This window comes from Tenebrio molitor, chromosome 4, assembly GCF_963966145.1.
Source record: "Tenebrio molitor chromosome 4, icTenMoli1.1, whole genome shotgun sequence".
NCBI lineage: Eukaryota > Metazoa > Arthropoda > Insecta > Coleoptera > Tenebrionidae > Tenebrio > Tenebrio molitor.
In genome coordinates, this window is record NC_091049.1 from 4,645,166 (window position 1) to 4,669,864 (window position 24,699).

At 37.9% G+C, this 24,699-nt stretch overlaps 1 protein-coding gene and 1 long non-coding RNA gene across 4 annotated transcripts in view; both read right to left on the reverse strand.

Moving 5' to 3' along the window:
- Positions 1-24,699, reverse strand: part of LOC138129820 (potassium channel subfamily K member 17-like) — a 142,067-nt gene that overhangs the window by 115,402 nt on the left and 1,966 nt on the right. For all 3 annotated transcript variants that reach the window (XR_011159399.1, XR_011159401.1, XR_011159400.1), the window contains 3 exons: positions 11,217-11,401; positions 7,322-7,628; positions 18-405 (listed from right to left, as the gene is read on the reverse strand). The gene's annotated coding sequence lies outside the window, so the exon portion shown is untranslated. The remainder of the gene's footprint in view (positions 1-17; positions 406-7,321; positions 7,629-11,216; positions 11,402-24,699) is intronic.
- On the reverse strand, positions 3,263-4,475 carry LOC138129822 (uncharacterized). The gene is made up of 2 exons (XR_011159402.1): positions 4,051-4,475; positions 3,263-3,990 (listed from the first exon to the last, which is right to left on the reverse strand). It is a non-coding gene; the product is annotated as an uncharacterized lncRNA (long non-coding RNA).

Below are 24,699 nucleotides of genomic sequence, written 5' to 3' on the forward strand. Positions count from 1 at the left end.
TGCAACAACACACTCACCCCACCATGATCACCAGGCAGATGGTGACCGGCACCGTCACCGTCTGCACGTCGTACGACTCCTGGCTGCCCAACTCCGTCACCTGACTGCTCTCGCTCTGCTGGTACACGTCGTACCTCATCTCCAAACCCTCCTCTTCTTCCTCCACGCCCTCCTCGTCGCACTCCTGCCGCAAGCGGGCCCGCAGTCTCTTCCTCTCCGCCCGTCTCTTCGCCACCCCCGGACACCACCGGCACAGGCAGCAGTTCGCGTAGATCCACTTGAAGGAGCGCGCCATTATGTCGCCGATATTCGACAAGTACAGGAGGAAGAGGGGCATGCCGATGATGGCGTACACGATGGTGGTTATTTTGCCCTCGACGGTGTGGGGCGAGATGTTGCCGTACCCTAATAATAATAATAATAACAATAATTTTCCGAGATAACAATCCGGCCTGACTACTGTGTCACTTATTTTTAACAGTTTTTTAAAAAGTTTCCAAAACCAGTACGGAGTTCCATCCGGATCGTGATTAGGAACTTAGCTGGGAGAGTCCCTTGACATCCAGACCTGGGTTTCATCATTGATGAATAAGCAATGAAGGGTCGCCCCGATCGGCGGTCATTCCCAGCACACAAGATCTGCCGGTGGGCGGCTCTCCGGGGGCGGCACCCGAAAATTACACCGAGTTTGCCGGAAGTTGCACGCCTCGTCCGAAACTGTCATTCTCCGCCGGATAATTCAACGCAAACAGGCAATTACTGCGGTTATTGACAGTGGATGGAGTTGGTGGCTGGAACTCCGTCTCACAACTCCCAACCGAATAATTGTGCGATGTGGAAAAAGTAGCGAATTGTCGCGTCGACGAGCGCGCCCTCTGCGCTTTGACACATTTGACGGATCGGCGTGTGCGGTGCAATTTATGGCAGTCACGTGGGTTAGATGGATTGCGGTGCACTGACACTGGGGTCAATTGTAGCCCTGACCCGAAATTTGATTTTTGTTTTTTGTGTCCAGGTGGCGCTGTGGAACTCCACCCACAATCACAATTCGCCCCGGCTGACATGATAATTCATCTGTCGTTAGTTTTAATGCGGCGAAAGGCCGTGGGTGGCGCTGCCGGTAAAAGTCGCATCGCACACAAATGTGATTTATTACGGGCCTGTCTAATTTACACGGGCGGGGTGGTTTTGTGTGTTTTTGCGTCGGCTGCCTTATGTTTTGTCAGCGGGGATGAATGGTAATAATGAACAGTTGCGCGATTACGGTCCTGATAAAAGCGTGTGTGCGTCCGTATGTTTAGAAATTTGTCGGAAGGTTTAAAATGAATAATGGACAGATTCGGTGGAGGACAAAGCGCAGGGATGGACTGGGCTCAAAGGGGGTTGCTTGAACGGGAATTGATTGATGGGGTGAGTTGGAGGGGTGCAATCGAAATTGGTGGATGCACCGATTTTTCTTTTAATGAATATTTAATAAACAATCTGATTGGAAGTTTATTGGATGGGGATTAGCTTGGAAAAATGCATCCAAAGCAGTGTTGGGGGGTTGTGCTTGAGGGGTGGTTCGCTGGAGTGAATGATAAATGCATTGTATGCAATATCAAGCGGGAGAACGGAATAAAAAATGGTTTTGTTTTGTTTTCATCGCATGTGGAAGCTGTTACGATTATTGAAACATACAGGGTGTTTTTGAAATGAGTGCACAAATTTTAACCACGAGCTACTGGCTTCATGTAGAACTCGGAAAAAATATCTAAAAAATTCTATGTCAAAAAATAAAATGACATTTATTTTTTTAGCTACTAGCTAATTGCTTTTAGTCTTCTACGTTGTCAAACAACCTCGTAGGTAAAATTTCGACACATTTTAAAAATACACCCTGTATATCATATTTTATAAAAAGTACACCGCATTTTTTAAATATTTTTTCCGAGTTCTACATGAAGCCAGTAGCTCGTGATTGAAATTTGTGCACGCATTTCAAAAACACCCTGTATATTCAGGGGTGTAGTAGTCAGTCCTCTTGGGGGTTGAAAGGAGATAACGTAAAAAAATGTGAAGTTTAAAGTTCCAATACAAGGACAAAATGTTTCAATACATTTCAAAACAAATAAAGTCAGTTGAAAATTTAAACTTTGACAAAATTTTTGAAAATATTTTGAAAAATTTGATGCAGTCTTTCTTCCAAATTGGAAATTTCTAACAAAATTTTTAATCAATTATTTCAGTTGAATAGAAAACAAAACTCAAAGTTTCTGCTTCTGCAATAATAATATCTAATTATTATTATTATTATTATTATTATGAGGGTTGCAGGAAGCTCATCCCTCAAATTGCATCTCTCGTGCAAGATAATGGGATATCGGGATGCAAGCGTTATTAACGAAGGGATGACGTCCGATCGATTGTCCCTCCAGCTCACCCTTCGCCCCGTCCCACCCCAAAAAATACTAACAAAAAAATAAACAACCCCATCATAAATCACTCCGTATTTGCACGAATCTCTTACGCAACGTAATCGGCCGCACGGGGCGTTTTTCCCCAATTCGATAAAATTTCCAAGGGTGTTACATTTGATAATTAGGCGATAAACCCACCCCGCCGCCTCCACCCCAAACAATTAAACCTTATTTATCCTCCCGGCTTTCCACCGACGTTTTCCAGTTAGGCAGTCTTTTTTAGTGGCGGCCTTCGGCCCCGGCGCTTCCGCCCCAATAAACAGGGGCGGTTTGCGTCGCCACCAAGGCCGCCGCTGGTCTAATTAGCGTTCGAATTTCGCGCCGGCGGTCGATAAGCAAGACGCTCGTTGCGATTCAAATTAGGGGCTGGGGTTGATCCGGCGACATCGACAGCCCGTTCATAATTGATAACTCCGGAAAACCGGAAAAATTCCGGCCAGTTAAAACTTTTTCCCCGCTCGACTAATGTCTTTATGCAAACTTGGGGTAATTTGTCAAAGGGTGAAGCCGTTCGAGGGACAATTTCGTTATCACTTCGCGTACAACATGCGGATTTATAATTCAATTGTGTTCTGGGAAAAAATTTATTTCGACACGGATGTGGAGCGGGATTAGGGGCGGAAGGGTTGCGTCTGACCAAAAAGAAAATGGCCGAAGGGGTAGCCCGCTATAAAAAAATCATTACATTTGAAAACTTACTACCTACATATCATGTTAATCCCATGATTTTCTTCATCTAATTAAGATTAATTAAAGAGAATTCTTCATAATTAGACATTAGACAATTAGTAAAATTAAACAACTAATTATTAATTTATATTTTCTTCTTTAGATTTATAGTCTTAAGCTTAGTTGGGGCCAAATCCAACTTACTGAACATTTCAAACCTCACTGATGTTACTGATTAGCTAATTATCAGGAGCCAATTACTAATTTACTAATTTTACTAATTTACGAAGTAAAAAAAATCGAAAATTCTCTTCTCTACTTCTGGTATTAAAGTGAATTAGTCATTATGTAGTATCAAATCATTAGAGACTGTAATTAGTAAAATTAAACAGCTAATTATATTTAATTTAAATTTTCTTCTTTAGATTTATAGTCTTGAGCTTAATTAGGCCCAAGAACAACTCGCTGAACATCTCAAATCTCCCTAATTTTACTAATTAGCTAATTTACTAATTTTACTAATTTACTAAGCGAAAAAAATTAAAGATTCTCCCCCCTCCTTATGGTATTCTCTTCTCTAGTGTTTGAAATTTGATGTACTATTTTATTAATTTCAAACAATTTTCGACTAATTCAATTTTCTACTTTTGCAAATTTCTCCCAAGTCATCAAACCCTGGCTTTGACGTTACGCTGAGTACAATTTATCACAAACGCCGGAATAAACGACGAATTTGACTAATCCGCCGCCTCCCTCACCGTTGTTGTCCTCCTAATTTCCGCTGGAAACTTTCGCAAACTCCCCACGCCGCCGCCCCCGGCCGTCCGAGCGAAACGGAACGTTTTTGCATCAGAATTTCCGTCTAAAACAGCGTTAATCATATTATTTTAAGTGCACTTTACTCCAACTTCCTTTTACCTACTTTTTATCGCCGACGACATGGTCTTCGTTCTTCTTTTTGCCGTTTAATTAATGCCATTATAGTCTCGCGCAGATTCGACGGCACGAATTTCGAACCGCCGCCGCCGCTATAAATAATCGGGACGGGTGACGGCGTTTTTGTTGGTCGGTATTCGGCGGCGCCACAGCCGCTCTCACGCTTCGCACGGGACGGTTTCGGACGACGCGTTCGAATCGGAGGCGGCGACTGGGCGATTTTTTTCTCTCATTACGCGCTCGCTCAAATAATCAATCAATTTTAATCGGTAATCAAACGCGGTATTACGGCCGATTGTTCGCGGAAAAATTCGCTTTACGACGAATTAAAATTTATGGCGCGGATATAAAAATAAACTCGATGGGTTTCAGGTCTGGACGTTGCGAAGGCAGCCCACACGGCATATAGAGAAATTTGTATAGTCTGTCCCAGATTAAGTGCATCTAACCTATTAAAAAAAGTTGGAATCGTTACTTGATGGAAATATCTGTAATAAAAAATAAAATCCGGCCTCGATGCTGTGCCGTCTTTTTATCATAATTTGAGCTAAAATTTCTCGAGTAGTAAATAAATTTGAAATTACATTTTGTGGGATGAAACTTTTGGTGTTCGGTGATTTAAATTTGTCAAATCGATGTTAATTGATTTCCGATAGAAATGTCGAATGTGAATCCTCCAAAAGGAGTCAATTCTGAGAAAATACCAAAACAAACAATTTCCCAACATCCCAACAACCAATAAATTAAAACAAAAGCTGCAATAAGTTGCAAAATGGGTATTTTTTTTTATAGTCGTAAATTTTGTTTAACGAGCGCAACGAGTTGGACAATTACGACGAGTGAAACAAAGCACTCATTTTGCCTACGTATCGCATAGAACATTTTTTCTGTCAAGCGTTAATTTATTTCTTATTTGTTATTAAAAATTGGAACATGTACAAGCAAAAATTTTCTATATTCTTTTGTTGGTAAGGTTATGACAGAATATTAATATAAGCCAATTCGATACAGCTAACAGACAAATTTACTACACAGAAATAAATCATCACTTTTGATTTTTTTAAATAGGCATTAAATAGTGCAGACTGTCTATAAAAGAATGTAGGATAGCACATGACTCTGGAATTTGAATTTGCAGCTCGTTTAAATTCATGAAATAGTAATCGCAAATTGTCAAATATTCACCAGCTGTCAACACAAAGTCACCTTAACCTCATTTCCGCTTTCAAAGTCCTACTTTATTGTGTTTTGCGTTTCTGGTCTGTTTGTTAAAAACAAAAGCTTTTTCCAAAGCTAGATAATTTCCGGTAGTGTTACAAAGGTATTGCCTTTATCTGCTTTTATATTGAAAATCAGCATAATTTTTAACCTCGAAAATATTTCAGAAGCAATTGCTAAAATGGTCTTCACACTTAAACAAAATAAGTTCATTATGATGATTGTCTTATTACCACAATGGTGTTAAAAGAGACGGAGATTGGACATACAGCGTTCAAGCTTGCAAAGAAGAATGTTTAGCCAACTAACCGGACCAAAATGTTTTAGAAAAGTCCTATCAATAATGCATTTCATTGTTTTATTTTTATTTCATTTTCTTTGTAAATAACCTATTTTTGTCAAGCTAGACAATTAGTAAAACGAATTTGTTCTGAGGGTTGCATTTCGTAGATCATACTAACATTATTCGATTTCTGGTGAAAGAGTCGGCAAAGTTTCAACGCCTACTAGGATCCCACATTAATTTATAGACACTCTGTATGTCCGAAATAGCAAAATAAATAGACAATGCGGAGGTAATGAATATCACAAAGATAACTGCTGAGGTATTTTCAAATGTTATAACAGTCGTAGTCGGCAATAATAACAGTCTGTCATTGTGTTACCAACTTAAGGACATCTAAAATCTCTGCGGGTAGATGTTTCGATTTATAATAATTAATAACAAATAAAAAGTTAATGAACTGGAAATAATGTTGTATCCCATACGTTACAAAATGAGTGTTTTTTTCACTCGTCGTAATTGTCCAAGTCGATACGCTCGTTGCACAAAGTTTACGACTCGTGACAAAAACACTCACATTCTGCAATTTCCAAAGTGGTTTTATAAATAAAAATGGTTATTGGAAATATCGCGACAGTGGTGTGGCATGAATTTCTTGTTTTGTATCGCGAAGAAGAAGTGGAATAGTGTGCTTTCTCCCAGCATTGTGGAAGAATGGTTGAAATCTTTTTAAAAATTGGCAGTGTAGACAAATCTACTGGACGTGCTGCACTAGCTACGCCAGATGTTGGAGAAAATTTATCAATTAATATTTTTGCTTCCTTTTTCAAAATTAATTTCTTTCTTTTTACAAATACATAATCCTTGTTTCAGTAAATCCTACCTCCTGGTTTTTCCCCGAATCCAATTTTGCCGTTACTACGACAACAATTTAATACCTACTTCCAAGACATTACTTTTCACTGATGAGGCTTGGTTTCACCTTTCTGATTTGGTTAACGCTCAGAATTATACAACTTGGTCAGCATAAAATCCCCACGAAGTTATTATGGTGCTAATCATTATCTTCAATAATTCCAATAGAAGAGTTCAATGTTGTTTAGAACATTTCATCTAATTGCTTACTTTTTAAACGTGTCAAAATATACAGTTTTTTCTTTTTTCAATTAATTAAATGAATTCACGTCCTCCCTGTTCTTGTCAAATTGTTATGAAATGATAAATTAACCCGGCCTGAATGCCGTGCCAACGGTGGTGTTGTGGGTCAGAACATATTAATATTGATTGGTGGTTAGTTGATGATTGATTGGTGAGATCTGGCAGGACATTGGAGCCAGATGAGTCAAGAACGAAGAAGTGAGTATATTGATGTCAAAAATATGTAAAATCTCATCTGGCTAGAAAAACCGATCGTTTATTTGATTTGGGAGGCCACTCGTCTAGCAAATCGGCGAAATCTGTCCAATAAACCGCATAATTCGCCGCCCCCGTGGCAAGAATGTCACCCGCTCGCCGCCCCTGCCGCCCCACGCGCTCACACACAACGAATTCATCTATAACAGCGCCATTCTTGACGTACACATTGCACCCTTTTGATTTATTACCTCCGGCGCGACGCACGGAGGGCGGTTAATTTCAACCCTCGTCATCGTCATCGCCGTGTTTTATTTTTAACTTGCTTTGTCCTAATTAAAATTTATTAATGTGACCGCAATCCATCACACCAGCGCTGTGCTTATTATTCTTCGACACTTACCTATGGTGGTGATCACCGTCAGCGAGTAGAGGAAGGCCCCGGCGAACGACCACTTCTCCGAGTAGCTCTCGACGGCGCCGTCGTAGCCTCGCTGGATGAACTTCACCATGCGCTTCTGGTACAGGAGGAGCTCGTCGACGACGAGCTTCTTGTAGTCGGCCTCGGCGAAGGTGTTCATCTCGAGGGTTTTGTTCCAGAATTTCGAAACGGTCTCGTTGCGGATGCGGAGCACGTCGAGGCGCAGCTGGTCCTGGTGGCGCTTCTCCACGTAGCGGAAGATGAAGGCGCCGGCGATGGTGTAACTGACCTGAAAAAATTTCTTACAGATTTTTTTTATACCACAAAATAAAAACAAAGATAAAAGTATTAATAATAATAATAAAGTATACAGAATTTGATTGCTTGAAATAAAAAATATCCAAAAATATTTTTATAAGCACCCTTAATGAAAACGGTAATTTTACGTACACACAAGCGGACGAAAAGTAACTCTTTTTTGGACGCACTTTTTCGGACGCTGACTGTGGCGCCATCTCTTGTTTAGTAAGTTATCAACGAAACCGACATAACCGATATTGTCCTGTCATCGTAAATGATGTAAATAAGTAATTGTATTGCAAATATTAAATTTCTAGTTTTGTTGACAAGCTGATAACAAATACTATTACAAAAATTTAGTAATTTTTCCAATGATGTCTTTTGGTTTGTAGTTTCTGCGGTCGCCCCCTGCTAAAAAGTGCCTTTTGTCCTTGCCTGTTTTCAAGCCTCGGCTGCGCCTCGGCCAGAAAACTTATACTCGGACAAAAAAGATGCACTCTTTAGCCTTGATACACAAATAACTATTTTGGTGAATTAAAGGTAAACGAACTTATAATTATAATCCTTCAGGCATTCATTTAGTGTTCCTTTCATCAAACAATAAGAGTATCAGGAATCCTATTTTGAGTATTTTACTTGTTGCTACTACAAAGACGTTTTTCTTTAATTTTTGAATATGTAAAAAATATAGGATTTGGTAATTTTTGAAACAATTTACACACTTGTTACAATATTCATTGTTATATTTCCTATTAAAAAAAATACCAATACTGTTTTTTTATTCAACCCACGTGAAAAATACCTCGTTTCCCGGCGCATCCACCACTTTTGTAATATCATAAAAATATATTCTTTTTGTGATTTATTGACTTAACTGAGATGAATCGAGTACAAAAGCGGATGAATCCATTTCTGGCATCAGGAGAAAAAAACAATATAAAAACTGTGAAGACGCAAAGGAAAATAGGTTACATTTAAGTTATTACGGTATAATATATCTAAAAAATGTAATTGTGATGAATCGAATTGATTCTAACTTCTATATTGGTCGACCAACAACATTTAAAATATCACTTAAAAATGGTGGAGGCGCCGGGATATTTTTCAATAAAAATCCCAATATCTCTGTGATGCTTTCAGCTAGATTTAATTTGAAAACTGTGTTTTGTAGGCTTGGCTATGATGAATCAAATGCAAAACACTGCATGGCTCTATCGGTGACACCGGTTGCGGAAATTGCATTTTTATTGTGTTGATAAAGTGGCGAATTATTTTTTCAATAAAAATGATATTTCCGTGATGGTTTGAGCTAGATTAAATCTAAAAATTGTGCTTTGTATATTTGATTGTGATGAATCGAATGCACAAAGTCGCATTACTGTGTCTCTAACACCCGTTGAGAAAATTTCATTTATCTGAATTACAATACTGACTGTCTATAAAAGAATGTAAGATCGCAGATGGCTCTGGAATTTGAATTTGCCACCTCGTTTAAATTCATGAAATATTAATCCCAAACTGTCTATGTATTTGTATAAATGACATAATTACAACTTTAATTTATTAAATAAAATAAACCATTCCTCTCTTCCATTTTATTGTGTCTAGATAAAATCTGAAACCTGTTTTGGTAGAACTGATTTTGCAGAATCCAAACAAAGAGCCGCATTACTCTATCTTTAAACTCGCTTGAGAAAATTACATTTTTACGAGCTCTGTAAAACGATAGTTTTATTTATCCAATGAAAATAATTTTTCCCTGACGATTTGTGCTTGATCAAATCTGACCACTACGCTTTCAAGATTTCATTATGACAAATCGAATGCAGAAAACCACGTGATTTTGTTTACAACACACGTCGAGAAAATTGCATTCATGCAAAAATGGCGGAGGCGCCAGGAAAGGTTTTCCTTCTCAATATCTGTCTTGTGGTGCGGCAAAATTCACTGACACAATTCTATTTCATAGATTTGTTTATGAAGAATTGAATGGAAAAGTCTGTGTGACTCAATCTTCAGCACCAACTGAAGAAAATACAGCTACATGGGCTTGTAAAAAAAATTTAATGTAATGTAAATAATGACATTTTCCTTGCAGTTTAAGCTACATGAAGTCAAAACTGTCATTTATGCACTCGATTTTGGCAAATCGAATACAAAATGCAGCATCACACTATTTTTTACCTCTGTGGAGAAAATTACACTTTTATGAGCTTTCATATTTTTATTTACGCAACGTAAATAACGATATTTTTCTTACCGCTTGAGTTAGATCAAGCTTGAAAACTGCGCTTTGTAGACTTCATTATAACAAATCGAATGCAGGAAACCGCGTGATCCTGTCTCTCACACACGCCGAGAAAATTGCATTTATATGGCATCCAAAAATGGTGGAGGCGCCGGGACAGTTTTTCTATCTAAATAACAATATCTTCGTTGTGGTTCGAGCCAGATTCAATCCAAAAACTGCGTTTTGTAGATTTGATTATGACGAATCGAACGCGATAAAACACATGACTCTGCCTCGAATACCAATTGAGAAAATTACACTCATGTGTATAACGAAATTATGAATATTATTCATTAAATAAAATTAATCATAATATCTCACTTCTATCTAGGTCAAATCTGAAAACTGTTTTTGCAGACTTGATTATGGTGAATCCAGAAGAAAACGTGCATGATTCTATTTTTAAATCTAGCTCCAACTACATTTTTATGGACTTTGAGGTGATAATACTATTTACTCAGTAAAAATAATTATAATTCCCTAACGATTTGATCTAGATCCAGTTTGAAAACTGTGCTTTGTAGATGTGAATATGACGAATGGAATTCACAAAACCACACAAGCTTTATCCAACACATGTCGAGCAAATTGCATTTATGTGACATGCAAAAATGGTGGAGGCGCTGGGACAGTTTTTCAAGCAAAATACAATAAAATCATTGTGGTTTGACCAAATGCAAAAAACTGTACGATTCTACCTTTCACACATGTATAACAATAGCTATTTTCAATACAAGTGAGCAAAGTAGTGCATTTAATCACGAGTACGGAATTTGGGCGCCTGAGCCGAAGGTGAGGTACAAAAATGGTGGAGGCGCCGGGAAAGATCTACACTAAAATAATTATATCTTCCTACTGATTTGGTATGAAGCTTCCTGGAGCTTCTCGTTGAAAAAAGTTAATTATGGTTTGTTATCATGGATATGTTTTTCCCAACTTGGCTTCGTCAGCAGACATTTAAAAAATTAAGAGAAAAAAAAATACTGCGGTAGGGTGTAACGAAAATAAAATGAAACAAACCAGAACGTTGCTTAAAATATACAATAAAAACAGAGAAAATGTGAGAGAAAATATCTTTGTTGTCCTGTTGGTGTACCGCTGTCAGCATCTCGATAATGCCAACTTGACGAAAAACCACTTTAAAAGATTTCAATCGTAAAAAATGAACGAGGATTCAAATCTCGCCAAACAAGCCCGCTTTCCGCCCCACCCCCTCATTAAAAATCCAACAGACGTCATTTGTTGACGAGGGTCGCCTGAAAAGGCAAAAAATACAACAATACTTACCACAAGTCCTATGATTCCGACATTACTAAACAGAAAAGCGATAAATTGCCTGCATAAATCTTTGCACTTTTTTGCGAAAGGTCTCTCATATCTCCGCTGTCGCCTGACAGACCTCTTGCGTTCCATTTTATAGACTTCCGGACATAGTTCGCTCGTGTCATCTCAGCCGCCCCTTCGCCTCCATCCTGTTGAAAAGAAAACAAATTCAACGCCACAGCACTCTATAAACAATACAGATTAAATGTAAATAGTTGCAGAGGAGGGACGGCGATCAGGTTAAGTAATGAGACATGTTCTACGACCGAGGGATCCCGGATTAGGCGGTGATCAGGAGGCAACTTGCTAAGCTAACACATCAGCCTGCGCCAATTGTCAAAGGAGTTGCGAAAAACTCTCTCATGTCTTCCCAGATTCTAAAATTTTCTAGGAACGAATCAGTGGGAGTTAAAAGGTTAAGAAACTTTGCGAGTGCTGATTCAATTGTACAACGGTCCGATGGCGTTTTAATTACGTTTCTAATTATGTAATTCGGTTTAAAAACTTCAACTCTGGCTCGGTTTAATAACGAGATTGCCTCCAACTAGTTTCGGTACCTACAGGTGGGGTTAAAAACGGAACTGGGGGGGCAGTCGACAAACTTTTTAATAGAACTTGTTGCGAACAATTCGACGATGTGTACAGTACTCCAGAGTGCAACCAGGAGTAATTTATTACAAAAAAATTTAATTTAACTTGGATTACATTTTAAAGTGTAGAGAAATTGTACGAAGTGACTGTAAAAGCTTGTGATGTCTTGGAAAGCTTAAATTTGTTAAATTAATTGAAAAAAGAAAACAGGATGAGTTAACGATATCGGAAAGGTGAAACCAAGCCTCATCGGTGAAAATGAAATATCTTGCATTAAATACATTGTTAGTTGGATTCGTGGAAACAAATCAGGAGGAGATATGAAATGTGATCGAAAGTGTTCCAAAAAATATTCCAATTTAATCTTTTCATTTTGTAGACCATTTCAAAAGCCACGAATGGCTGTATTATATTTTAGATGTGAGAGATCTTCAAAGGCGTCCAATTACGCGTGCCTTCCAAATTCTAAAAAAATAACGTCTAGATACTATAAAGTTTTTTTGTGCCAGTTACAAGTACTTGTTAAAACACTGGAAATTTCCGCTTCCATTTTTTACCAAATCTTGAAATGCTTCTTAATGATTATTACTCATATGTAGATTATTATGTAAAATACATACTATAAAGTTATACAGGGTGTTATTGAAAGTTGTACAGATATTTTAACCATGAGCTACTGGCTTAATGTAGAACTCGGGAAAAATGTCTAAAAAAATCTGTCAAAAAATTAAATGACATTTATTTTTTTGAGCTACAATTTTTTTTAATTGCTTTTAGTCTTCTACGTTGTCAAACAACCTCGTAGGTAAAATTTCGGCACATTTTAAAAATACACCCTGTATATCGTATTTTATAAAACGGACACCAATGCGGTTTCCTTGTTTTAAAGCATATTTCCTATAGGTTACTTCGCATTGGCGTGCATTTTATAAAACATGATATACAGGGTGTATTTTTAAAATGTGCCGAAATTTTACCTACGAGATTGTTTGACAACGTAAAATACTAAAAGCAATTAAAAAAAATAAATGTCATTTTATTTTTGGACATAGAATTTCTTAAATATTTTTTCCGAGTTCTATATGAAGCCAGTAGCTCGTGGTTAAAATATCTGTACAACTTTCAATAACACCCTGTATTTATTTTCCCAGGAGTGAATTCTATTACTGAATGATTGATCAAAGAAAAATATGTTTATTTATTGTTAACGATTGTTATAAACAATTTGTAATGAAGAACAGTTCAAATTGAAACTGCCATCACAAGGAAGTATCTACAAGCAACTAATAATAGTAAATAATATCATTAGGAGTAGAAATGAGTCTTTTTGTGCTAGGCCCAGAGATTGTCTTTGAAACATTTAAATTTTTTAATCAACTGTTACTAAGCTAAGCTATAAGTAGTGACTTAAGAGTCACGAGAAATTGAAGTATTTCGCAGCGCGCTTTTGACAAGTCAGGTTTTTGAACCGCTGTGAATCAGTCATAAATTTTTTTACTCATACATCAAAGATTTTCCCCGGTACCTTATTTAATAAACAAATAAAAAAATGTACAATAGCAATTTTTTTTATAAATATTCACGGCGATTCCATAATTTTAGGACTGCTGGCATAAAAGCACAATGACAATATAAATGTCGTAAAAAGTCCCTCCGTATCTTTTAGGTGGTTATAAAATTGGAACTTTCCTAACTGGAAGCTATAAAATTTGCCAAATCAAAGCTTAATGTGTGTCGTAAATTAATCGGGAATTATCTGAAGGGGTTGAAAGGTGGAGCCCCCGACTCACTTATTTTAAACTTAAAACAAACAACGATCCTCAAAAAGAAGAAAAAAAAACAAGATTGGAATCTCAGGACTCGACAAGTTCACCAAATTATTAAAAAATATATGTACCGTGTGCGGGCGCGCGTTATCTTGTTGCCTCTGTTGTACCGCTGTGCTGATTGCAGTTATTTATTAATTAGAGTAAATTAACAAAATCGGTCACACGTGTTCGTAGCATTTCATTACGCTTTATTTGGTCAACGTCATATTTTATTTCAACTGAAGTTTTAATTTGAACTCCAACTAACGAGAGTTATTTGCGAATGCATTATTAATTTCCAATTATTAAAATTCAGTACATAGTAGTATCTATCAGTAAAAAATTGGAAAAGCCTGATTTGTATGAAAATAATTAGATCATTGAATAATTAAACAAACGAGGAGGTATAATGGATTGACTTTTTTGTTTCGTAAAACGATGAGTTCTGTAGCTCAAAAAGAACGGAGCACCGCATGGGTCAAACCTTGGCCCTAGGTTATTCAAAATTGTTGCAGTTGGCCTGTTCGTTAATGCGCAGCTATATGTACTGCAAATGATCTGCAAATGCGTTATAGATTTACTAGTGCTGTAATAATAAATCCTCTCATAGTAGCGGTTTCGTAATGGATAAATTAATTTCGAAATGAAGAAGAACTGCAACATCAAGTGGTGTAAAATCAACAAGTTTTACTTGATGAATGTAACAGCATTTTAATTTAATTAATTTATTGACTAGTTTTTTTGGTTGTCAAAATTTCTAATTTCCCTAACAGCAACAATCGTCACTGGCGTCGCTTTCCCTGCGCTCCCTCGCCGCCGCCCCCCGTTCCACCCCTCGCTAAAATCAACATAAAATATGATCCAGTTTCTGCAGAAATATGTCTGTTGATTACCTGTCGTGTTGTCACATAAAACTTTCCACTCGGTTGTTCCGTTTTTTGCGGGTCGGACGTGTGGGGCGGCGGCGTCGATCGCCGCCGGCCTTACAAGAGAAAAAGATGAGCGTCTTAGTACGTGAGCTTGTTGCGAACAATTCAATTTTATACACCATTTCTATAAAGGTGGGAACTTTTTCTCTCGCACGGCATTGTGATATATCGTTGGGGAACGACGACCTATTTACTAGGTTTGGAGGCGGCGGGGGCGGCTCTCACTTGCAATTACGGCCGGGTTCCGGGGGACACAGGTGAGTGCGAATGATACAGAGTGATTCAAAAACATAGTCATTTTGTATTTACATATCTTCTCTTAGCAATTAGAGAATTTGGAACGTTGTAAAGAGAATCAAGGTAAGCACGCTTCATTTTTATTTTATATCTTTTAATGCATTCTTCTACTCTACTATGTTCTTCCTGTTCTACTTTTCTATTCCTCGACTCTTCAACTCTTCTACTCTTGTATTTATAACGATGTTAAATAATCTTAGATATTTAAATTATTATTTTCTTCTATCCTTCTACAACTTCTACTCTTCTTATCTACTCTTCAACTATTCCCCTACTTCTCCACTCATCCGTTCTTGCACTCTTCTACTCCTCAGCTCTTCCACTTTTCCACTTCTCCACTCCTCTACTCTTCCATTCTTCTAATCTGCTCTTCTACTTTTCCATTCTTCTGCTCTTTTAATCTTATACTACTCCATTCTTCCACTCTTTCGCTTGTCCACTCCTCCACTTCTCCACTCGTACACTCCTACACTCCTCCACTCTTCCACTATTCCTGTCTTCGACTATTCCACTCCCCCACCTTTCTAATATACTCTTCTACATTTCTAGTCTTCTGCTCTTCTAATCTTACAACATTCCATTCTTCCGCCTCTTCAGTCCTTCACTCCTCCACTCATTAACTCTCCCACTTTTCCATTCTTTCACTCCTCCACTCTTCTAATCTACTATTCTACTTTTCTGCTCTTTCATTCCGGCACTCTTGGATTCTTCTACTTTTCCACACTTTCACATTTCTACTTTTCTTCTTTTCTAATTCTCTATTCTTCCACTTTTTTACCCCTCCAGTCTTCCACTCTATTACCCTTCCACTCCTCTAATCTACTCTCTATTTTTCTGTTATTCTACTTATTCACTGTTCTACTCTTCCACTCCTTTGCCCCTTCATTCCTTCACTCCTCCAACCATTCTTCCACTCTTCTAGTTTTTAGTTTATTACTGCTGTCTTTCCTTCTCTTCTACACTCTTCTTTTCTACTCTTCAAATTTTTCATTCTTTCATTCATCCACTCCTTCTCTTCTCTTCTACGTTTCTACTCTTCTGCTCTTCCAATCCTTCGCTCTTTCATTCGTCCCCTCTTCCACTCTACCTCTTTTCTTCTTTCCTTCTTTTCTAATTCTCTACTCGTCCACTCTTCTGCTCCTCCACTCTGCCACTCCACTACTCTTCAACTCTTCTGATCTACTCTTCTATTCCTCTGCTCTTCCATTTATCCATTCTTCCATTGTCTTCCATCACTCTTCCACTCCTCTACTCTTCCACCCTTCAGCACTTTTAATCTATTTTTCAGCTTTTTCTTTCTCCCTCTCCTGCACTCTTCTACCTTTCCCAATTTTTCACTCTTCTGATCTACTCTTCTATTCTTCTGCTCTTCCATTTATCCATTCTTCCATTGTCTTCCATCACTCTTCCACTCCTCTACTCTTCCACCCTTCAGCACTTTTAATCTATTTTTCAGCTCTTTCTTTCTCCCTCTCCTGCACTCTTCTACCTTTCCCAATTTTTCACTCCTCCGCTCTACCACTGTCAACACATTGTTATAATTTTTCGCAGCCGCCCCCACCACACGTGTGTCCGTCGTCCCACATCACTGTGAATTTTCGCCGCCGCCGCCTATGAAAGAAAACATCTATTTACATCCGCTTAAGCGGAGTGCCTGGGGCCGGCCGATAAGAAAAATCAATTTTGCGTGAGAGTCGTGACAAGGATTAGCTTAATTATGTGGGGGATTGTTAAGCTAATAACGAGCGCCGCCCCCACTGTCTTTCGCCCGGCGGAAATCGAATGCGTTCGAATCTTGCGGCGGGGTGCAGCCGCCCCCGTCGATCACCTCAACTCAATCATAGGTTGATGGTATCACCATGACGACTGCTTCCAGTTTAGTCTTTGATGTGGACGTGGACGCGGCGGGATAATGGAGCACGTGACTTGGGATGTTTGGGAAATGGGTAGGGACTAATTAGAAATATCGGGATTTTTGAGTGGAAGACGGAGAAGGTAATTGAAGAATCGGAGTTTGTCAAGTCGCCATGAAATTAATAAGTCTTCTAATTGCGCAGTTGTTTCGCTAATTCCGATATAATTTCGCTAATCCTAATTGAGTTGGCTTAAGTGGGAATGCGTTTCGGTTTCTAGAAGACTTGCATATTTATGAGGTCGGGGCATGTTATTCTGATGCAATTTCACTCTTATTAAAGCGGTGCTGTCGGTCTAGACGTGAGAATGTGTCTTGTGGAATCACTTTTTTTGGATTAAGTTAACCAGAAGAGATTGTGATGGAAATAGGGGCGTTTCGTCGAAAGTGGCATCTTTTCAGCTTAAAAAAAAATCTACATTCAAGATGCAAAGTCAAAGCAATTTTGAAAGAAATATATGGCAATAGGAAAAAGTTAACAAAAATTGGAAAGAAATAGATGGAAGTATGACGAAGGAATGGAAAGAAAGAATAGAGAGAATTTTTGAAAAAAAGAAACAGAAAAAATATGTTTTTTAAGTTAATGACACTGTAAAGAAATCTACAAGGAACTCTAAAATGCAAAAAAAAGAATAATTGAAAAGAAAAAATAAACAATACACAAAATACACCAATAAACAAAATGAAGGGAAGTAAATAGCAAACAATAATAATAATTTTCTTATATAATGTAATGAGTAGATATTGGAAAAAAATCAATTGACTATCATGTTTCAGTTGGCAGCACTAATTTAAATATCAAAAAATCCTGTTCGTGAAGAAATCGAAAAAAAAAAACATAAAGAAAGAAAAATCTAAAAAGACGCGAAAATCTTCATTTTCTTCTTTCTTGTGTGTCAGATCCAGTGAAACCCAAGCCGAAAGCCCATAGAGCAAAATGGCGCCCGCACACCGTCCCCACCCGCCAATCCTTCCATTTCTCGCCCAACCAAAATTTACGGCCTTCATAAAATCTTGTTTATGGACTTTAATGAGGTGGCGCTCGCGGTTCCACACAAACCGAACACCTCTCTATAAACCACTCCGCCATCTTTAAATGGCGGCAATCCGGCGCTCGACAAAGAACCGTCCCCGGTTCTGGATAATAAGCTAATAGCGCCACCGGTGCCAGATGAAAACAGATTGATTTGGTCCATTGAATGAGCCGAACGTGCGACATCAAAGCAGACACCGCCGACCAATTTGTCCCACTCCATAAATCATTCATTAACTAAATAACCTAATAATCAAACGGCGCATCCTGCAACGGCCCCGCCGCCCCCAACCCAGACAATAATTATTTGTGGGCCGCGAACGTCCAAACAGAAGCTGCTTTGTTCTTTCTCGGTGTTGACGTCGAGCCATTTTTCGTTTTGACGGGAAGAATCGCGACGGCAGCGCCGCCGGCATTGACGAGTTCATGGAAAATTTTGCGAATCGATTAAACCGATACATGCAACGCGAACAAGCGCAGCTAATTACATTCCAGACACGGTGGAGCAGCCGACAAAAAAAGTTGCAGGCTCTGCCGCCAAAACAGAGAGAGAGGCGAAAGTCGGGGGCAACGGAATTGTTTCTTCTTGGAGTTTTAGCTGAGCCATAAAAACAATACTAATTATTAACAATTTATCCTTAAAATAGGCGTTGAAGAGTCGATTGTGAACGCACCAAGGATTACGGATCAGCTGTTTAAATCTAACCTCACTTTTTGCGTTGTTTGTGCTTTCACTCACAATCGACTCGTTAACGCTAACTTTGAGGATAAATTTAAATGAACACCCGATTATAACAGTAGTATTTATTTAATAATGTATTTTTTTAAATAGAAAAAAATCAGCTTGTCAAGTCGAATTGTTTTGACGTTTTATTAAAAAAGGTGAAACTCTTGGGGCCATTACACAAAAAAATTAAAACATAGAGATGAATACTTTCGTATGGCGCATTTTAGAAGTGAAAAAATAACTACTTTCAATACAAGTGAGCAAAATAGTGCACTTAATCACGAGGACGGAAGTTGGGCGTCCGAGACGTAGGCGAGTGCCCCAACCGGACAAGTGATGAAAGCCTTAAAAATACTAGAAATTCTTATAAATCAGTCTGTGACGGAACCGGCTACTCTTTTTTCATTGACAAACAATTTTCCTTTTATATTTGCTAAAGCAGTAACTTCTCTAGAGCTTGGTGAAATAAATTTCCATGGATTGATGTAAATAGATAATAAAGGATTCGTTTCACACTTCATAGCTGTTTGTAAGTTGTAGGCGTATTTACCAAAACCAGAAATTTCTAAATCAAAATAAACTATTTTGCAGCTTTGTGTGGTCCTAAGTGGTGATTTTTTTATGTGAGGTTGGCAGTAGTAAATTTGGCTGTTAGTAGTCAATACGACTCAAAACAGATTGTCGCATTCGTTCACGTTAAATTTAGATTAAACGACGAAAATATACATGAATAGATAATAATAGTCGGCGTTGAGGTAAGTTTTGTACGGGAGGTAATAATAATAGTCTGTCATTGCGTTGCCAACAGAAGAACATCGAAAATCTTGACGGTAGATATTTCAATTTTTAATAACAAATAAAAAGGAAATTAACTAAATGGAAGAAATGTACGACTGATGAAAAAAATTGCCACCTTATTGCATAAATAACTGTACAATCATTGTTGGAAAAACAAGAAAATTAATTAAGAACAAAACCGTTGTATCAAGGACAATTTTGGTTGTAAAGAACAACTGACTCCATTATAGTGGAGCAAATAAAAGAGCAATTAATGTAATATTTACGCAGTTTTATTGACTATTAAGAGGCACAGAATTCAAGGTCACAGTCATGGCTATTTACAATTTTTAAATACATTCATTAACAATTGTTTTTAAACACATGATAAAATCATTGCAAACTGCAATCAGCGTCAGTGTTGGTAATCAAAAATTATAATCCAAAACCAATTAGAAGAGGGATTGCTCAAAATGATTCTTTAAGTCCTTTGTGCTTTTATTTGGCTGTCAATCCATTATCAGATACACTTGGTACTTCTGACTGACTATGGATTAAACTTCAAAATTGATTAAAATGTCCAAATTGTCAAATTTTCATATACAGGGTGATTCTTAATAAATGAAAAAATTTTAGAGGGTGATTCCTCAAGTGATTTCCATCATGAAAGTTCATATACATATGGGTCCAAAACCGCATAGTTTTCATATTACAAGGTGTAGCATAAATTACGGATGTAGTACCAAAGCGCCCCGTACTAACTCTTTCGAAGCGCTACCGTCGCCAGCGAGAATCTAATCGCTGGGCCCCTACCCTCATCATCAGCTGCGCGCCGTCGGAGCGTGCCGCCCCATCGCCAGCCAGGCTATAAAAGGGATGCACTCATGGACAAATCAAACATTATTCATATGATCATTCGAGCTCCCTCAAGAGTCTCACCACAAACCTTTGTTAACTTTGTTTACCTTTATGTAAATAAACAATTTACAACACAAACACTGTTAAAAGGGTATTTAATAATAAAAAAATACAAGAGTTTCAAATAGTTTCAACACTTTGCTCGCCGAACAACTTGTTAAGTTGAATTTCAAAAACAGAGAAAAATCTGTCTTTACTTTTATACCAGCTACATCTGATAGGTAAAGACTCATTTCTTTTTTCGATCACCTTCGACCTACGTAACCGCATCACACGAAATACGAGTATGTAATTCGAGACACTTTTGGGCTTTTTGAAAGTGTGCATTTTTTTAATTAAACACCCTGTAACTTGAAAACTGCTGTTTCGGACATACATTTATGTGAACTTTTATTATGAAAATTATTCAAGAAATAACTCTGAAATTTTTCTCGCATGTATGTAGAATCACTCTGTATAATTTTATATATTTTTTACAGTGTCACAGTTTTTCTAACAAATTTTCGCATCACTTGATAATAACATCCACGGAGACAGAATAATGCGGCCTGAATGCCGTGTCAGCGGGTGCGCGTTGGGCCACAACATGACAGTTGTTATAACAATTTGCTAGAGAAAACGTAATCGCAGCAGGGCACCTAAATGGGGGCACGACCGCAGCGTCAAATCGCGTTCCGGCAAGTGTTTGTGATTTTTCGGGCCGCCGCCTTTAATGGCGCAATTTCCGTTAACACCGCTTCTCGATTAAACAATAATCGGCCATTAAGCGAAACACCGGCCGATCGTTTAAATATTAATAATCCGCCAAGACGCACGCGGAGGAGAACGGATGTCGACGATTCTTGCCAAAATGTAGCGTAAACAGGCGAGATTTAATTGCGCGGGGGCGGCTGTTGCAGAAGAACAAAAGTAGAAAAGCTACGAGGATTTTGGAAGAACAGTGACATACTTGATTTCGCATGTTGACAGCGGTAGAAGTGACGTGCCACATCTGTCAAATATTTGACAGTTGACAGTTAGTCATTACGCGTCTTTCTTTGAGAAGGTTTTAGTTGAAGCACGGCTTCCTAGATTAAAAGAGTCGAAGCCTCTAATACGGCTGGTCGAGTTCCTTGAACTGTCTGTTCCTTCAAAAGCCAAAAGTATAGTAGCGCCCTCTACCAAAAAACGAATATTTTTTAATTTAAATGAATGAAAAATCGTATTAATGTTTTTTTTTCTATCAATAATCTACTTTTTGAAGTAGAGTATGTAACATACAAATTACGATTCTTTTTAAAATGAGATTTGTACGCGGTTAAGCAGCCAAATACACAAATGTATAGTGGCGCCCTCTCAGGAACAGAAAAAATGCTTGCAACTGATGAACTCGACCAGCCGTATTAGAGGCTTTGACTCTTATTAATCTAGGAAGCCGTGAGTTGAAGAAGTCAGGTTGCTGATAAATCCGTTCACGTGTCATTAGCTGTCAATAAATTTGGACAAATTAGGTTTTTAGGTTATGTTGAGCAAGAATTTCACGCGGCGCATTCGCCATTTTAAAGTTGGCTAACTTGCTGAGTGATCTTCAAAATATTCGCATTTCAAGACTCACCTTGGAGGTGACGATAATATTCATCTAAAATCGGTGCTTTGTAAAACATTTGAATCTACTAATTAAGTGGAATTATTTTTAAAAAAAGGTGATCGTGATGGAATAGAAAATACGAGAACGGGCTAAAGTGGAGCAAGAAACAATAAAGTAAAGTAAAGAACAAGAGATTAGAAGAAAGAGAAAACAACAAATTACTAGGGCAGAGCAAAGAAAAAGTAATAGGTACCAAACAGAATCAAAGTAAGACATAATAGAATAAGATAGAAGAGCTAAAAAATTCAGAACGATAAAAGATGAGACGAAACGAGGCAAGAGTTGGCAAAATTAAAAGAAAATAAAAGGAAAAGACACGACTTAAAAGATAGAATAATACAAAGGTGTAGAAGATTTCAACAGAATAGGACAAGATATAACAGAAGGGAACTTAGACAGAAGGAGAAAATATGTTGTGGTCAAAACAGAACAATACAAGGCAGACTAAATAAAATCTGTGTAAAATCAGACAAGACAAGAGAGAACAGAAAAGAAGAAAGTATGTAGATATAGCAGAACTAGACAATATAAATTAGGACTTGGAAGAATCAAAACTGTACAAGATAGATTAGGACTTGAAAGACAGCACAAAATTAAAGAAGGCAGAGAAGGAAGAAGGAAGAACAGAACAGAACTAAATAAGATAGAATAGAACTTGGATAGAACAGAACTGGACAAGATTTATTAGAAATAAATCGAGCAAATTTAGAGACAATAGATTAGGACTTGGATAGTACTAGACAAGACGGATTAGGTTGGGATAGATCGATAGATTACGACTCGAGGAAATCTCGATACAATAGACTTGAATAGAATAGAATTAGATATTATAGATTAGAAATATGTATAATAGAACAAAACCAAACACCATAGATTAGGACTTGGATAGAACAGAACCAAGCAAGATAGATTAGAACTTGCATAGAATAGAATTTAACACAATACATTAAGATCTAGGTACAGCGGAACCAGACAAGATAGATTTTAGACTTAGATGGAACAGAACTAAGCAAGATAGATTAGGACTTGGATAGAACAGAAGTAGACAAGACAGATTACGACTTGAATAGAACAAAACCGGAAGATAGATTAGGACTTGGATAGAACAGAAGTGGACAAGACAGATTACGACTTGAATAGAACAAAACCGAACAAGAGAAATTAGAAGTTTCACTAGAAGAAATAATGAGGAGAACATAATCAGAATACAATGGGATAATGCAGGATAGGGACAGAATCTTGATGAGTTTATCAAAATAAGACAGAACCTTGAAAGAACTGGGACTCGATGAGATGAAGAACGGGACAAGTTAGAATAAAACTGGAACAGAAAGACACAACAAGAACAGAGTTAAAACGGGATAAGAACAAAAACACCATCAAGAAGGCAATGGGAAAGAAATAGACCAGAAAAACAGCCAGACAGAAGAAGAACAAGAACAAAACTAAACAAGTAATTTTCTGTCATTGAATCTAACCATTTAAAGTTGATTTAAATCATCTTCAAAATCTACACCGTGGTGATTTGATTTTTATATTGTTTGTACATGTGTGTATACAATAAGCTATTTAATTTAATTTAATTTACTTGTTTCTAGAATTTACGACATGTAATGCTGATACGAACCAATCTACGACTTGACATAGGTCATTCACAGCCAAATTGACCACCTTGTGCAACAATTTGGTATCAACTAATAATCACGACTGGATGCAAGAACATCCGCGTCTGGAATTCCTCCGACCCACGGCCGTTCATCCCGAACTCCACTCCACCTCGTTTATTTTCTTAATTTAGAGGGCACTTCGGCGGCAATAATATAAAATTTTATACGGTTTACTTTGGAAGATTTTATGACGTTGCGGTTTTGCCGCGATTACACAACTGCTAGATATGTTTCCAACAGAAGAAATAAACACGACCGGTCTCTACACAGAACAGACGTGCCCTGTTTTGTTTTGTTTCGCGATTTTTATTGCCCAGTGCGGTTGTTAAAACGGGAGTTTTAAATAGAGAGTCTGGCGAGCGTCATCCATCGGCCTGCGGCTGATTAATTACGAAGGAAGACGCAATTTATGACGTCTAACACCATCAAGAATCGAACGGAACAGTCGCGGCGGAACAGGTGAACGTGATTGGGCGCCGACGCCATTGCACCGTCCATCTTGGGTGACATATTCTTTCAAGGTCACGGATGTCTGCGTGCCTTGTCGGACTGAAATAAATGTGAAGTAGTTGAAATGATTTGGTCAAGAGGGTTCAAGTGTGGGTTCCTTGAAGGCTGATTCACTTTAAGTGGAATAAAAAATAAATAAAATATGGTAACGAAATAGTAACATATTTTTGACAGATGAGAGATAATAGTACAAGAACAATAAAAATAAACCTCTCTTTGGAGCCACTGCCCCTTTATATTCCACTTATTTTTACACCTCTGCATCACTCCTCTCAATATTTGTGTTAAAAATCCAATTTCAAAAATCCAAAGTGTCAATATTTCTTCGTGGATTATTTTCTTAACACTTTCGGTCAATATATTCGCTAATTATGTCATTTTGGACAAATCGCAGATGCCAGATAAATTTTTTGCTCGCAAATAAACGTGTCAAATACTTCAATGCAAAAAAACACATATTCAAAACATATTCTGGTCTAAATATTATCACACCAAACACCACGCGTGCATCCAACGTCTAATCAAGGGGTCTGCTGCTTGAAATTGCCCCCGCGCATACACAGCTGTAGACAGTTTTTGCAAAGGAGTGAAATGATCCCGCCGACTACCACCCGTGCTGGTGATTTTCCCCGACCGCGATCGCAAAAATTC